This window comes from Natator depressus, chromosome 2, assembly GCF_965152275.1.
Source record: "Natator depressus isolate rNatDep1 chromosome 2, rNatDep2.hap1, whole genome shotgun sequence".
NCBI classification, from domain to species: domain Eukaryota; kingdom Metazoa; phylum Chordata; order Testudines; family Cheloniidae; genus Natator; species Natator depressus.
Genome location: NC_134235.1, coordinates 73,131,091 through 73,148,751, shown reverse-complemented (window position 1 = coordinate 73,148,751; position 17,661 = coordinate 73,131,091).

Sequence of the window (17,661 nt, the reverse complement as noted above, 5' to 3'; positions counted from 1 at the left end):
ATACCAATTCTCTAGGAACTCTGTCATAATTCTTCTCTAAGTCTACAAACACTAAACATAATTCTTTGCATTTCCCCCTATACTTCTGCAATATTCAGTCTGCAAATTCTGCATCCATTGTTGAATTTAGCTGTTAAAGGTTATATATCACACAGGCCACATGAGGCATTTTCTAGGCCGTGAGATCTCATCCTCAAACCCACTTGGGCTATGACAGCTCTTTAAGAGTTAAGGCCAATCTTCCTGTTCATTTTGAAAACTAGTACTTACTGTGTATGATCTTCTTACAAGCGACAGAAATCATGGATCAAGGATTCTGCACAAAGATGAAGACCAAACAAAATCAGTCTGAGAAACTCAGCCCTAAGATTTTATTTTTTATGATCTATTTGTATTTATTTTAAAACATGTACAAATATAAGAAATATAAATTGAGAAGGCATATGTCTAACTTTCATTACTTCGCTAAGACCTTATCTCCTCTTGATTTTTGGTTAAATTTATTTTATTAACTGTTAATGCCCACATACATTTCAGACCCTATTCGGAAACTTCTGCATGCTGAACTCCTAATATCTAAGGCTCAGACATTAAGTAGCATTTCTGATAAGCTTGTCTACCCTCTGATCCACACATACAGCTCTTATTACATTCAGTGGGGGCAGTCTGCATAGATTGGAAGGCAAAAGTTTTCTCCGTGACTAGCAGTCACTTATAGATATTTTTCAGTGGCTCATATTTTATTTCACTTTATGCTCCATCAGTCATCTAAATTCATACACAATTATCTGTGGTAAATATATGGGGACAAGGTACAAATTCTTACTGAAGCCAATAGGATTGCACCTATGAAAGGAACTTGTCTCAGGCTGTATTTTCCAACACTGTGGATATCAAATTACTGCTCATCGCCATGCTCATAAGAGAATATACCTGCTAGACATATTGCTGTTTATAAACTACCAAAATACAGAAGCCCCATCTTCATAAATATCAATACAAGTCCATTTATCTTCCACCATTAGGAACAAACTCCTTCACCCTCTAAGGGGGATTGTTAAAGAAAAATTGTTAAAAAATGTAACTGTCAGTTTACATGTTCATTTACTTGATTTGTGCATGCAGCTACAGCAATTGCATATGCAGATAAGGCATAGAATTGCAGATGTATTTTTGAACACATCATTTTGCACTTTTTAAACTTCAGTCCCTGTGTTCAAAGGTAAGAGTCAGATATAGTACAGAGTGTTTCTAGGTCATCCATGGGCAGTCTGGGGCAACTCCTTCAGTCATCCCAGGAATGTCTTTAATAGGCTGTGAAGCAAAACAGATCATGGATATAAACTTTTGTTGCGGGAGGATTCCAATTAAGAATTTTTCCTAAAGTTGACCTCACAACAGGCTTCCCTTTCTATAATAAAGAAGACGTCCTCTGCTTCATGACCCCCCCCCTTTTTTTTTTTAGCAGTTAGTATCTATATGCAATGTACTACTGGGCTGTAAATTTTACATTCATATTGCATTGTGTGCAGGAGCCCCCACTCCTAATGCAGCAAGAGCAATAAAAACCCACCCACAAACTTATGACTTCACACCCAGAGGGAAATTTCATCTCAACAAAATCATCACTATAAAAGAAGATAACCTCATCGTACTTGGCTCCAGTATTAGCAAGGAAGCAAATGAGACCAGCATTCACAAGTGGAGTAAAAAAGGTAAGAATCATTTTGTAGCAGGTCAAATATCTGTTTTATTTTCAATACACCTCAAATCTCTATTGGGGCAGTTCTCAGACAAAGGGTCTCTTAGCCACTGTCCTCTGAGACGCAATGGTCTAACATGGCAATTACAGCAGTTAATTAACACTATATAAACCACAAAAAACACCTGTAAAAACAACCCTATTCCCAAAGACCTGTGGAAAGGGAATAAGCTTCAGCATCAGCTTACACTCCTCACCTGATATTTCATATGAAAAGGTAATTACAAGTTCACTCACCAGTAAGACCAGTACACTCTTTTCACCTTCAGTGAAATCCTAGCTCCACTGAAGCCCACAGGAGTTTGTCACTGAGTTCAACAGACCAAGATTTCAACGCTTCTCTTTTTTCACCACAGCCCAAAACAGATTATTATATAAATTGTCCTGAATTCCAAACATTTAATACTCCTACTGTGCTTTCCATCCAAGGATCTCAAAGCACATTACATTAAAACAATCAAGCCTGACAACACCTCTGTGCGATAGGGATTATGCTACATACCTATTTGACTGATGGGAAAACAGAAGCATGTGGGGAGAGGCGAGAGAGGAATTACTTGCCCGGTGACACATAGCAAGTCAGCAAGAGAGCAAGTAATAAAAATCCAAACTCTGACTCCAAAGCTTCTTTAATCACAACACTATTCACCAAGTATAAGCCAGAAGGGACCATTAGGCATCTAGTCTGACCTCCTGTATATCACAGGCCATAGAATTTCATCCAATTAAACCTGTATTGAGCCAAATAACTTGTTTGGCTAAAGTCTAACTTCCAGAAAGGCATCCAGTCTTGATCTGAAGACATAAGAGATGGAGAATCCACCACTTCCCTTAGTTTCTTCCAATAGTTAATCTCCCTCACTGCTAAAGATACATGCCTTATTTCCAATTTGAATTTGGTTGGCTTCAGCTTCCAGTCATTGGTTCCCACTATCAATGAGATTAAAAAACTCTTTACTACCTAGTATTTTCTGCCTGTGAATGTACCTACACACTGAACAAATCATTTCTCAATCGGTTTGATAAACTAAACAGATTGAGCTCTTTAAGTCTCTTACCACAAGGCATTTTCTCCAGCCATCAAATCATAAGGCTCTTCTATGCACCCTCTCCAATTTTTCCAACATCCTTGTAAATAGGTGGACTACAGAATTGGATGCAAGTATGGGTATCCCCAATGCTGTATTCAGAAGTCAAATTGCCTCCTTTCTCCTACTCACTGCTCCCCTGTTTTTACATCCAAGGATTGTGTTAGCCCTTTTTGGCACAGCATTGCACAGGGAGCTCATGTCGAGTTGCTTGCCCACTATGACCCCTAAATCTTTTCCAGCGTCACTGCTTTCCAGGATAAAGTTCCCCTTTCTCTAGGTATGGCCTGCATTCCTTGTTTTTCTGAGTATTCCTCACTTGTTTAGATGAGCTTTGCATTTGGCTATCTTAAAATGCTTTTTGTTTGAATGGGCCCAGGTTACCAAGCAGTCCCCTAGAATACCTCCTCTAACTCAACCAAGAAAATGTAAAAGCCTGGTTTTCAGAAAAGCTAAGGATCTGTCACTCTCATTGGTTCAGCACTTCTAAAAATCCTAATTAGCCTCTCCCTTTTGCTTTCAGAAAGATGGATTTATATTCTCCAAACTCTGAATCAGACACTAAATATCTAATTTACACTAGGGTTAGGAGAACCAGTGTGCATAAATTACAAAAGAAAGTGCTATGGCACAACAAAGAGAAAAATATGCCCAAATAGAATATAACTACGTTATTAAATAAGTACACAACTGATGACAAAACAACTTACAATTATCAACACAAAATTGACTATCTCAGAGCTAAGTCTACCTGAGAGAGAAAAAACTCCATGTCGTGAGCAGCACATGAATCAATAGCACAGCCATTGACACTAATTGGTGTCAATTTTCTGCTGTTACTTAGAAATCATTTATATAAATGAAGAAAACATGTCTGTAAATTAAATCAATTATACTGCAAGGGTTAAAGAGCATCCATCATCCTTTAATAACAAATCAGTATCAAATCATGTTTAGATAAAATACATTGATTTAATTGTTGATCAGCAAGTCTCAATAACACCCAATGTCCTGATCCTTTGCACAGGTAGGGCCCTGCTGAAATCAATGTGCTTCTTCTTAGCGTATGCGCAATGTGCCTCAGGTGACACGTGACCAGGATTCATCACCATTAGTGCAGGTGTAAGCAGAGTCAGGATGAGCTCCACCCTGACATCTGGTGGTGAGGTGTGGCAAGTTGTGGGGAAGAACTTCAGGGGCTGATCTCATTTGCATAGGCACACCCACCCCGCCTAGAATGAGGCCATAGCTGCCCAAATGGTCACTTTGGCTGCTGTGGGATCCCCAGTGTCTCTGTTATTGGGACAGGAAGAATAAATTGTTATTACCCTGATTATGGGAATCAAGGACAGTGGAACTGTGCTTGGCCTTTTGTTATGATGGAGGGACTCGCCATCAACTAAGTAGCACTCACTAGGCAAGGGACATGGGTTCAAAACTGTGAATTGAGAGAGGTTGGAGACAGATTTTAGTACTTGGTGGTGTGGGCCCCTTTGTGAGGGCCTGAACCATCAATTGCACCTCTGTCTCTCTCCAGTGTGGAATATCAGAGCTAGTTTTGGGTCTATTAGGAGTCTAGCTACAGGTGCTGAGCTGAATTCACTTTGGCCTTATGGTGTACCAGCACTGAGGCTCCCCCTACTACAAGCTGAAATCCCTGAGAACTGTGTTAAGTATCATAGAATATCAGGGTTGGAAGGGACCTCTCACATGCTAAGCGAACGCTTTACCATTTGAGCTAATTCCCCAGCTGTGAAGTAGTGGGGAGCCTGAAGATGCAGAGCAGAGCAGTTCGTGGGATAGCTGGATGGACTGGCGGAGCAGTTCGTGGGATGGCGGGAGCTGCTTGTGGAGCGGTTTGTGGGACAGCTGGTGGAGCGGATTGGACTGAAGCCCTATGGAGCTGTGGGGCAGTCAGCTTCAGATCATGTAAGGTGCCTCTTACCTCTTTCCCCGCATGCACACATTTTCACCTGGACTGGGGAGTAACACTCTGCAGATGAACTTTTGAACTCTGGGGCTGGACTTTTGGGTTGTTGGACTTTTTGGACTTTGGGTGACTTTTGGGTTGCTGGACTCAAGTACCCGAGGGAAAGGACATGGCCCAATTTGCTGGGGTGGGTCTTTGCTCATGGTTTGGTTGATGAACCCTAGTTGTGGTGTTTTCCCAATGTAATGCTGATGTCATTTACCTCATGTTATTAAAGATTCTCTGCTACACCGAGACTCTGTGCTTGCGAGAGGGGAAGTATTGCCTCTTTGAGGCACCCAGGGGTGTGTGTAAGATTTTCCCAGGTCACTGGGTGGGGGCTCGAGCCAGTTTTGCATTTGCTTTGATGAGAGGGAACCCCTGTGTACTGAACCCGGCCCTTGCTACTATCAACTCAGCCTGGCAGAAGGGTTACACTTCAACACTCTTAAATGTCTACACGAGCGATATGCGTGAAAGAATAGTGCAAAAGTTTGTGTATGCTGATGATTCGGCACTCACAACTCTGACCTGTAGTTTTAAAGACCTTGAAGTGACCCTTACATCTGACCTTAAGATCATGGAGGAGTACTTCCCAAAGTGGAGGCGGATACCATATCCAAGCAAATCGGTTGTCTTGACTTTCCATCTTGGCAACAGAATTGCACAAAGCACTGTCGAGAAACTGCATGATGACCCAAAGCCATCCATAGCTGAGTGTCATTCTTGACCGCACACTTACCTTTCATGACCACCTCAAGAAAGAAGCCTCGAAAGTGAAGACTCATGTACTCATTGGATAAAATTTCATCCAAAAATTAGTGGGAACAAGCTGGGGATCAGCTGCCCCAGTGCTATGAGCATCAGCCTTGGCCCTGGTGTACTCAATTGCATAGTGCTGTGGAAAAGTGTGGACAAAAATCTGCCTTACCCAATTTAGGGATAGGCAGTTAAATCAGACCATGTGAATTACCCTGGGAACTTTAAAATCAGTGTCTCTGCCATGGCTTTCTACATTAGCAAACATTGAATCTCCAGCTATCCATCGAGATGCAGCCACAGCACGAGAACTTAACGCACCAAAGATTACTCCAAACTTCCCACCCATCAGGTTCGGAACACCATACCCCAACAATACCAGAAATCATTAAAACCTCTGTGGACCACATAAGACCACCTCATGTCTCTGGATCTGGCCAGCAAATGGCAATGTGCTTAGACCTCACTGTTCCAAACAAGCACATTATCACTGACTCCACAAGCCAGTCCCAGTTTCAACCTGCCACACAGGCTTTGTACCACACTGAAATGCATCCAAACAAATAATGGAAGATGTAACTACTTGATGCACAAGTGGAAAAATCAAAGACTCCCCTTTGTGCAATTGCAATGAGAACATCCAAACCATCGAACGCTTCATAATGCAGTGCACCAAATATGGATTCAAAGGTGAGATGGATGATATCCACAACATCACAGAGGAGGCCTTGAAATGGCTTATGGGTGTACAACTGCATCTATACAATGTTGCTCTGCAGATGCCAAACGTGAGAAGCCAGAGAGGATTCTCCATGCAAGGAGAATCCTCCACAGTCCAGTTGAGCTGGAAAACCAATAGTGCAAAGCAGCCTTAAACTTACCAGAGAATCTTGTCACATAAAATAAATTATCTAGATTCACCCATTATCACTGTATTAAAAATTGTGAAGATATTTAAGAATTAATCCCTCCATCCTAGGCTTTCATTTTGTCTTTACTTATTACTTGCTTTGCAAGTCCCCAAGTCCACAAATGCCGTCACAGGATTCTGCCTGTCCTGAAGTGCACTTGTCATTAGTGACTCACAGAAAAGTGAGTTGGTGTTCTGCCTTTGCAGTTTCCTTGATTCCAATGACTACTAGCAGAAGCTGTGGGCTTAGTTACCACTTTTGCTTGTCTAATTTTACAGTAGTCAAATTAATGTTCAACTTAAGATGATCCTATATTCCACAAAGTAAAAAAGAAGTCTTTCATTGACTTAAACAAAAAGGCACAGTCACATTTAGGCTCTGGCCAGGCCTGGCTTCTAGGGTTCAGACAGGTGGAAGACGCTTCTTCTTTCCCTCTCTGTCCCAGTTTCATCCAGAACTGGACTCTGTCAGAGGTAGACACCCCTTTTTATCTGGCCTGCCGGACTCTGATTGGCCTCTGACTGCTTCCAGCCCTTCTAGCTACTGGAGGGACAAATCCCACTGCTCCACAAGCAGCTGATCCTGAAAGGCCTCTCTAGGCAATCCCTGGAGGTCCAAACTCTCTGCCCTTCTCTTCTTAAAAGACCGCTTTCTCTGGCTTGGTGTTCAAGTGTAAGGGAACTGTTGGCCCCTACTGAAACTTAGTGTGTGTGTGGGGGGGAGTTGGTTGACCCTCTCTCAGTACCAAAAGAAAGGGGAAGGGCCAATGAGAAATCAAGACCCTGAGACTGACAGTCCCCAGGGCCAATGGGGAGAGGCCAATGTGCCAGGTCAGCCTGATTGACAGGGCAGGCAAGCCATTGAGGAGGCCAGGGTCCCATCCTCTGTGTGAGCTGGAGCTGCCTGAGCCAGAGCGGGCAGAGCTAAGGAGAGAGCAGCTGTCTGAGCTGAGCTGTGAGTGGAGTCGCAGCAGCCCGAGCCAGAGGGGCCAGAGAGCGGAGTGGGGGCAGAACAGCAGCAGCGCTGAGGCAGGGTGGAGCTGGAGTTGGAGCAGTCTGGAACCAAGTGCAGTGAGCAGTTGGGGAAAGTGAGGGGGGGCTCTGGGCACTGAGGGCCCAGCACAGGGAAATGCCACCAGACAAGAGGTCTTGCAGGCCAGACTGGGAGGGGGATCATAACCCCAACAGGAGATTTAATGCTGGGAAGAAGGATCCTGCAACTTAGAGCCTGAGGGCATGCGGCCACCTCCAGAGCAAGTGTCCGACTTGCTGCATCCCTGCAGCGCAGCCAGGGCCTGGGAATGAGGCCTGGAACAATGTGAGGAACAGACTGAACTTCCCTTATATTCCAGAAACTGCTGTTTGTTGTTCTCCGTACCCACAGAGTGTGGTTACTTGTTTCCTTTCACCTTTCCCATTTTTTCCTTATTTTTTTATTAGTGGCTGTTTAATATATTTTATTTGCTTTGAACTATATGTAATGGTCAGTGGGTCAGGGAAGCATCCAGTGTGGAGAGAGCACCTTGGCGTGGGGACACCCTAGCCCCTGCCCTAAGTGATCATTACAAGGTTGGGGGTTGACCCCCACCCAGGAAGCCTAGGCCCAGCCTTTTTGGGGTTAAAAGGACTCTGCCACACGGGAGAGCAGAAGGGGAGTCCTCAAGGTCCGGAGGGCCTCTGGATAAAGGAAATTGGAGTGAGGACTCAGATCCTTCTGCTAGTCAAGTCCACTGGGGTATTGTATAAGCCAGGACAGTTTCCCACAATAGCGGGGACCATTCCCCCGCTTACACAAGGCAGTGAAGTCTCCAGCAGTGGGCAGTGAATGCCTGGTACTGCCAGGCGCAATGCCCAATTAAAGATATCTCAGACCTAATTCTGCAGGTATTTCACAGCTCCACACACTGAACTTCAGTGGGAGTTTTATGCACAGTGATTGTAGGACTTGGGTCTATACAGTATATGGGGCAGATCTTCCAGTTTGGTTCAGGTGCTTGTGGTCGAGTACCACAAAGCAAAATCTAAATCTAGCTTAACCAGCCATCTGAGGAGTTTCCTAGCCTAGGGGAATCTCTAGGTGGTGTATGCCCACTATGTGACTCTTTTCCCAACCCATTCCCACTGCAGTTGCTGATGGGGGTGGGATAGCTCAGTGATTTGAGCATTGGCCTGCTAAACCCAGGATTGTGAGTTCAATCCTTGAGGGGGCCATTTAGGAATCTGGGGCAAAAATTGGGAATTGGTTCTGCTTTGAGCAGAGGGTTGGACTAGATGACCTCCCGAGGTCCCTTCCAACCCTGATAGTCTATGATTCTATGTGGACATGGCTGTGGAAAAGAGGGCTTTCCCGACTACCAAAACAACACCAGGGTGTTATGTTCACAGTACACACACAGACATTAGAGAAAAACCTTAAATGCTCTTACTGGAAGGTTGTGACATAACACTAGAATTCAGGATGATAACACACAAGAACCCAAAAGCTGAGACACAAAACAGGCTGCTCCCTAAAAAGAGAGAAGCACAACTCATGACCCTACCTTACTCTAGACAGGCTCTCTGAAGACTGACTGCTAGGCCCATATCACATGCTTCCCTACAGAATCCCCTAGGCTGCAAGCTGGACCAGGAAACCCCACTGAAAATTTAAAGTGATAGATCACAATTTTGACAGTTTTCAATACAGCACATTTGGGCTAACAAGGACAGCTGGCATAAGTTGCAGCAGCCCTGAGGCTGATCTGATTTATGTTGAAGACCGGCCTAATGGCCAAAGGGCCCAGACCTGGAAAGTTGGTGGGCAGTGCAAAGGTGGCATAAAGCCCTGGCCACAGCCTTCTGTGCTAGTCTTCCTGAGGAGCACAGCAACAGAATCTGGCCCCAGGACTTTTATATTGTTTTAATTCGCTTGGCTATCAATGACACCTTAGACATTTAAAACTAAAATCTGTTTTCAAATCAAATTTACCTTTCCTAGTGGATGTTCTAGCAGACTCCACTGGAATCCTTCAATTGCTCTGTGGGTTTCTGCTGAAGAGCCACTAGCTCCAGGAATCTATCTGATCTAAAACCTACTTACCAGATGGAAGCAGTAGACGCCCTCTGTAAATTTGCAACTGAGATTTCAACCTCAGCTTTCCCAGTTGTGAAGCTCTTGTGCTACAAAGTGTTAAAATGGAAGCAGCATTGCTGACATCTTGATACTCTCTAGTTCACATGTGCCAGAAAGGTGATAACAGATGCACTCCTCTGGATTATATTTTTTTATTCCTTCTCCACTTGAACTGCTTAAAGAAGCAGTTTTTGATACAGTAGAATGACTGTTGATACTTCAGAGATGTGAATGTTTAATGCATTGTATGGCTGCAATGTTATCCAGTAATGCTGGGTAAGTAGGATGTGTTAATGAAGTTATTAATAACATTCCACATGCTTGTTATGTACTGCAATTACAACAGAATAACAGCACTCTACAGCTATGATAGCCCTCAACAGCTACACTCTCCTGCAAGAATGGCATTGACAACTGCAAGCGTGAGACTAGCAAATGCTAGAGACAGAGCTTTCTTGGCAGCAGGCCCACCACAACTGTAGAGCTCCCATCCGGCACACATCAATGAGCATGAGCCTTCGGAACAAAATGTAAAGCACACTTCTTCAAGCAGGCTTTCCTGCAATAACTGCACACTCAGGGTAAGAGGCAAACAAATTTCCCTTCACCTTGGGGACAGGTAGAGAGAAAATGAGATCTTACGTGTTATTTTTAAAATTTGTCAGGCACTCACACTATGGTGAGGAGAGCAGTATGAGGAGTAAACAGAGGCTTGGGCCACCTGCTTTAATCTAGGAACATTAATGGGGATTATGTTCGTACACAGTACTGACAAATCCGTATGGTCTAGTGCCACCTAGCTAACTCCACAAGGCAGCATGCATCCCTGCAAGTTCTTCACGTTTTACTATGGTGCAATTTTAAATATAAATTAAATTTAACAACTTTATCTCCCCGAGCAGCATCAGTTTGTCTCCATTCCTTAAATACCAGTGACCCTGTTCTCCCTAACCCTGTCTGACTTCCTCCTCTGTCCTGAACACCCCCTTTCCTGTATACACTCAACTTGGGTGTTTCCATGTACTTCAGTGGGAGTTGGATTGAGCCCAGGGTGCAAAACATTCAATTATTGGCTGTAGCATTAAAATATAATCTTGCCACAACGTTGTGGGTGGCTTGTTCAGCATGCTGCTACTTCTGGCACCAAAGACTCTCTTCCTTTTAGTGCAGTTACAGCCACATGCTCAGATAGCACAGCGATGGGTGCTACGTTGGTACCTGAAGAGTATAGTACCAATACCTAAATAGATAGTTAATGCATGTATACCATTTTCATGCAGCATTATTGTTCAGTATCTCCCTTTCATTTACGTTGTCATTACCTGTTTAACATTTCTCTCTCTCTCTCCCCCTTGAACTGGAAATCTTCCTGACCTCACTCAATGCTTGTTCATCGTTCTTCCTCCCCCAGCCCTATCAGATTCACTATTTTCTGTCAGTCTTTAACCCTCATTCTCTAGAGCTGCTTGTCCTCAATCACTTGCTGTCACTCTCCCATCCTGTCTTAGTATGTTAGGACATATCCTGTGCGGACATACTGAGTTAATCTTTAAAACTGACATCTTATATTCAGGCTAGTAGTATTAAGTGAGAGCAGTCATTTACTTTCAGAAACCAGCTAGAGATGCCAAGATAGTTACTGTCTCCCCATGAGTTACTGAAATGAGTTTTTACACTAGGTTTTGCCCTTTGACTTTTGATTTTCTGCTGTAAAAACTGCTAGGTTCCAAAGAAACAGTGAGTATTGCCATGAAGTCTTTTTTCTGTTACAGGAATTTACTAGTTGAAATATCCACTTCCTTTTAGGGTTGCCAATTTTGGCTGGATGTATTCCTGGAGTTTTCATCACATGACATTATCTTTAATTAAAGATTAATCTTTAATTCCTGGAGACTCTAGGGCAATCCTGGAGGGTTGGCAACCCTATTTCCTTTGCAGAGAAGTAGGCTTAGAATACAGGTGGAGAGGAGCAGCAATGCAGTCTCTCCTCCCTCCCCTCAACAGGGGCACAGCAACAGCAGGGACCGACTCCAGCAGCTCTGTAGGTGGCCAGTGCTGCCAGAAGTAGCAGGGAGGTGCCACTAGCCACCTTTCACTTTTTGAAGGTTTGGAAACAGAAATGAGGGAAATTTTATTAAATGTGGAAGTGAGGCTCTGACTCCTCCCTAACACCTGTGAGGCTGCCAAAGGGCTGTTGTCTTACAAGGAAGGAGTCCTGAGCCCCCTTCTTGCTCTTGCAGCCTCAGTGCCACCTTCTGGTCAGGAGGCCACTTCACAGCTCTAACAAGACTAAATGGCAAGAGCTCTCCCACCTCTCCTCTCCACCTCCCTGCTAAAGCAGGTAGGAGCAAGAGGGGCATCATGACAACAGCTTATTTCAAAGAAATGGATGTCTGATGCCATTGGCACTTCCTCTTGCTCGGCTCAACCCAACCTATCACAGTCACTATTATTACCCTTTCCATTGCTGTTATGCCACCATGCTTCCCTTATGACATCAGGAACACACTGCACCAGCTCTCTCCATTCCCAGGACTCAGCTAGGTTCCTGCTCCAAAAGGTATTCAACAGACCTACCTTTCTCATGGCATCTGGCAAACCAGACAACTGTTCCTCCCCTCGGCCCATCCACTTCATTGTCTACTGCAGTTGAAATCGGGAGGGACTATCCAAGGAAACAGAAAAGCAGACATAAGAAGCCAGACATTTAATACTTATTAACCACCAGCCCGTTACTCAGACATAGTCCAGAAGCAGACAACATAAGGCATCATGAACTAAAGTTGATGCTGATCTATGCAAGATCTACTGCCAACAAAAAACAAACAGTACACAACCTCCTCACCAGTGAAACACCCAATAGAGCCTGACACCTAATCAGTGTTGGTAGTGAAATACCCAAGACTTGTCCTCAGATTTCAACATGCACACAGACAAGGCAGCGGATGTCAAAGCCCAAAGCTCATCTCCTCATTTGCCTCCTTTGGACTTTCATAGATTATGGTCCAGTACACACAGCTGGTCACACCCTGGACCTGATCTTCAGCCTAGAAGTCAACACCAGGGGTACCACAGCTCAGCCACTGTCTTGCACAGATCACCATCTCAATAAGGCAATCTGAAAATAGAAGTAAACTGCAGAAGCAACTTCTGCAATCAAGTAATGCTTTGTGGCCATTTATTCACCACTGCCTAAAGATTTGGAGGGCTCAATGGTTCATTGCTAGTATGTTGTGTGCCTCTTAAGGTTGTTACTGAGTATGGCTGCTTAGGAGTGTTGACAGTGTCGGGTCATACTGAAAAATAGTAACTCACATCCAGCTGCACTATTTGCTATATAGTAGCTACTGTCCAGCTTCATTTGTGTTAGGAAGCATTATTAATTAATTAGCAAACATCTTTTTGATGATAAAAACACAAATTAATCCAAATGAACTGAGGGGCCTGAAGCCACTGCCTGGCTGTTAATGATTACACCCTGCCATGTTTTAATACTGTCTCATGAAGGACTGTATCAGAAACCTTGGAGACCTTGGTGTTGGGCTTTATACAATTTTCTTTTGAAGTTTCCACTCAGTTAGTAACTGGATGTGTGGCCTAAACCCATGGCCAGAAGGGAGAGGGTAGCAGATCCCTGTCCAAAAAGAGGTGACGGCTAGAGGCCTGAGAGGGCATTCCTGGAGAAGACCATGGAGGGCATCAAAGATGCAGATACCCTGAAACTCTGACAATGGCTACACAGATAAATGAATTTGTAAGTCTGATGTGACATGTTATAGACTGCACTCACCACCAGGGCACCCATCATGTCAGCATACAGAACTGTAGGGGCTTTTCCTCTCTAGCACTAACCATGTGTTGCTTCTGTGGCCTAGCCTTCCAGCAAGGTCAGCTTTCAGTCCATTCCCCTTTCAGGGCAGGGATGGCGTTAGGGAGTAGCAAGCAGGGCAATTGCCCAGCACCCCACACCACAGCGGGCTTATGGGGGTGGGGCTCAGGCTTCAGCCCCACACAGTGGGTCTTGGGCTTCAGAAACGTTGCAGAAATTCAGTGTGTGAGCAGGTACGGGAGGCAGGGTGGGGGCCCAGTCCTTAGTTTCTCCCCTGGGCCCCAGTGAGTCTAACGCCAGCCCTGTTCCAGGGTTAACAGAAAACAAATCAAATCTCAGCTCCAAATAGCCATCTGGGTGTTAAGTCCATTATATCAACACTAGTCCTGCAAGGACAGCCATGGCCAGTGTTGTCAAGGCTAGGACCCTGACAAGGCAGATTCCTTTGGTTAGAACAGTGAGAACCTTCCTTCCCTGTCCTGGCTTCACCCGGAACTGGCCCCCAGTAGAAGCAGCCAGCCTTTTATCAGAGCCTTTAGCCCTGATTGCCTCTGCTTCCTCTTGGCCATTCTAGGTGCTGGAAAACCAACTCTCACTGGTTCTGCCTGCAGCTGATCATCGGAAGCCTCTACAGGCATCCCCTGGAGGTCTGAATTCACTGCTCTTCCCTTCCAGCAGGGCACTTCCTTAGGGAGTGGTGGGCCAAGGTAGTAGTGTTGCCAGCCATCTGGTTTTCGACCGGAACACCAGGTTCAAAAGGGACCCAAGTGGCTCCGGTTGCCATTAAAAGTCTAGTCGGCGGCCTGCCCTAGCTCCGTGCAGCTCCTGTAAGTGGCCACCTGGTCCCTGCAGCCGCCAGGTGCATGGGTGGCTAGGGAGGCTCTGCACACTGCCCACACCCCAAGTGCTGGCTAAGCAGCTCCCATTGGCCGGGAACCACGACCAATGGGAGCTGCGGGGGCAGTGCTTGCAGACATGAGGGCAGTGTGCAGAGCCTCACTGGCCACCCATGCATCCAGGGGCCTCAGGGACCTGGCGACTGCTTCCTGGGAGCCGTGGTAAGTGCTGCCGGGACCCCACACTCCCTCCTGCACCCCAACCCCCTGCCCCAGCCTGGAGTCCCCTCCCGCACCCAAACTCCCTCCCGGATCCTGCACCTCACAATCCCCACACACACCCCAACCTCCTGCCCCAGCCCAGAGTCCCCTCCTGCAACCGAAACCCCTCATCCCTGGCCCCACCCCAGAGCCCGCACCTCCAGCCAGAGCCCACACCCCCTCCTGCATGCTGAACCCCTCAGCCCCAGCCCAGAGTCCCCTCCTGCACTCCAAACTCCTCATTCCCAGCCCCACCCCAGAGCCTGCACCCCCATCCCAGAGCCCTCACTCCCCCCAGCACCCCAATCTCCTGCCCCAGCCCAGAGTCCCCTCCTGCACCCTGAACCCCTTGTTTCTGTCTCCGCCTGGAGCCAGCACCCTCAGCCAGAGCCCTCATCCCCCTCTCGCACCCCAACCCCCGTCCCAGCCCAGTGAAAGTGAAGGAAGGTGGGGGAGAGCGAGTGACAGAGGGAGAGGGATGGAGCGAGCTGGGGGCGGGGCCTCAGAGAAGGGGTAGGGCAGGGGCATGGCCTAGGGGAAAGGGCAGGGCAGAGGTGTGCGGTTTTGTGCAATTAGAAAGTTGGGACTCCTTCAAGGCAGCAGGAGGCTGCGAGTGCCTGGTACACCATCACACATGTACAAAACTGACACAAAGATAACAGTCCCCCATGTCAGCTGATGTGGGTTCACAGGGCTTGGGTTGCGGGGCTGCAAAATTGTAGTGTAAACAGTAGGGCTCAGGCAGGACCCTTCCCCCTCGTGGGGTTCCAGAGCTCGGGCTCTAGCCCAAGCCTGAACATTTACCCTGCAGTTTTATAGTCCTGCAGCCAGAGCCCTGTGAGCCTGAGTCAGCTGACCTGGGCCAGCCGCAGCTCTTTTATTGCCATGTAGACATAGGGCCAAACTTAGGGCCAAAGTTTTTATTCAGTCCTTATTGAGACAAACTCCTTGTTACTTCAGTGGGTGTTTGCCTGAGCAGGGATTTCAGAATCTGGTCCTTAGAAAGCAAATTGGAGATCAGACTCAATTTCCGCACTCATTATCCCAGTACTGATCCTAACAAAAGGGGCAGCCGTTGAAGAGGCTTAAGTTCCATTCACTTCAATGGACTTGTCTCAGATGTTAGCCACTAGACAAGAGCTATAGGACATTTTAGTGAGACTGGTGCCTTCACCATGTGGTGGGACTGTTCATAAAGAAAGATGTTAAATATCTTTCAGCTTTAAGAGCCTGACCCAAAACCATGTGATAACCTGTCCGTTGACTTCAGTGGGCTTTGGATCAGGCCCTAAGTTAAGGCAGTTCCATCTCACAGCTCCTGTAATCAGATTTTTTATATCCCCTTTTGCTAATTACAGTTTCTGGTGTAGTTGTAAGAGCCCCCTTGCTGTACTTGGGAAAACATGGCTTTGCTGGAAATACCGAAGTGAAGCAGAAGCCCTTCTCCTATAGGAGAGGGCTTCTATTGTTCTAAATGCAGAAAAGGAGAGAAACTCAGAAGGAGGGGTTAGGAGCATCATTAAACCGGTCCCCTGTTGTTCACCATTGGACAGGCACTGCTGAGGGAAGAGCGGCTGTGGCTTCCCATTCAGTGCACCAGTGGCTGCAACCATGGGCAGCAGAGAAAAAGCCTCTTGCAGCCCTGTCAGGCTGTAGGGGAAAGAGCACGGGGAGAGGCAGAGAAAACAACATTAAAGACTGTTTCCCCATGACACATGATAGATTCTAGGGGAAAGTGGATGTGTTTTTACCATACTGTGAGGAATTTGTTTCATTAAAATGAAAAGACCATTAATTTGTGCACAACCAGAGCGCCACCATGTGGTGCTTCTTTTCTGAATTCCTGTATCTAGAGGAAACAAAGAACGTATATTAGTGATGTTACTACAAAGATGCATGCTTTGCAAATTAACTCTTGGGGGAAGTCTGACACAAAATGACAAAAGCCCCAAAATCTAATTCAAAAAAGACGTTCCTTTCCTTAACTCATGCCAGATTTTTAAAACAGCATAGTAGTTATAATGTGAATTACAGACACTAACTTTGAATGTCTTGGCTTTTGTCAGTCTGCCACAATCTCTATATATGAATATTTCAGATAAACACACATATTTCGCCTTTTACTCTTTTAAATAAAGGGTAATAAAACATTTTAGAAACTATGTACTACATATTCAAGCATTACTTCCCCATTTCATACCTTGCTAAAATAAATGTACACTATTCAACAACCACAACTACTACAAATAATAACTAAAATAAACTTCCATGTTATTCCCTCCTCTTGGTCTCCTAGCGTGTTTTGTCTTCTGTCAGTGTTTTAGGGCCGGATCCTGCCAGCATATGCATAAATTGCTTTACTCACATAAGTACCACTCCAGCTGAAGTCAGTGGGGTGTGTCATGTGAATAAAAATGTGACTGAAGGAATGAACTCTTGTATGGAAAGCTCTCCACGACCGCAGCAAGTTTTGTTTTGTGACATGTACAGCCCCGAGCACACTGTCAGCAATTAACAAATAATGCTCACTCCACAGCAATGAGCTAAACCACAGCAATTTAGAATAGTATTTCTAGAATGATTATAGTTGTTACTTATTTTTATAGACACCAGGAGGACACAAGGACCCTATCCCACACCAACCATTCCCTTGCAGGGGCCAGTCAGAATTACAATTCTTAAGCCTTTCTCATCACGGTTCCCTGCTAGCTCTTTCTGTGGTGCAAGACACCCCAGAAGCAGTGTGGAAGTATAGGGACCATACTCCACTCATCACCCTTTTATATTTACATTGTTCACGTTTCCTTTCTAAGCAGACTTGTTCCAATGGTCTATTCCCTCATTGTCTATCTGTATTATGCCAGATTGTTCAACTATCATATTAATTAATCTCTTTAAAAGGTATGGATTTTATATACTAATAGAAGTTTTAGGGCAAAATCCTACAGAAAGCAAAGCCCAAATAAAAGGGGTTTGCTCCCCATAAAAAATGTTGCAGGGCTGAGAGGTGGCATTCCCAATTCCAAAGAGCTAGCCTGCCTGCTCAGTTGGCTACATCTGATATTGCAAGATATGAACACCAGGTGCCTGCTCCTACTCTTTCCTGCCTAGGGCTAGATCCAGTGGATTCACACA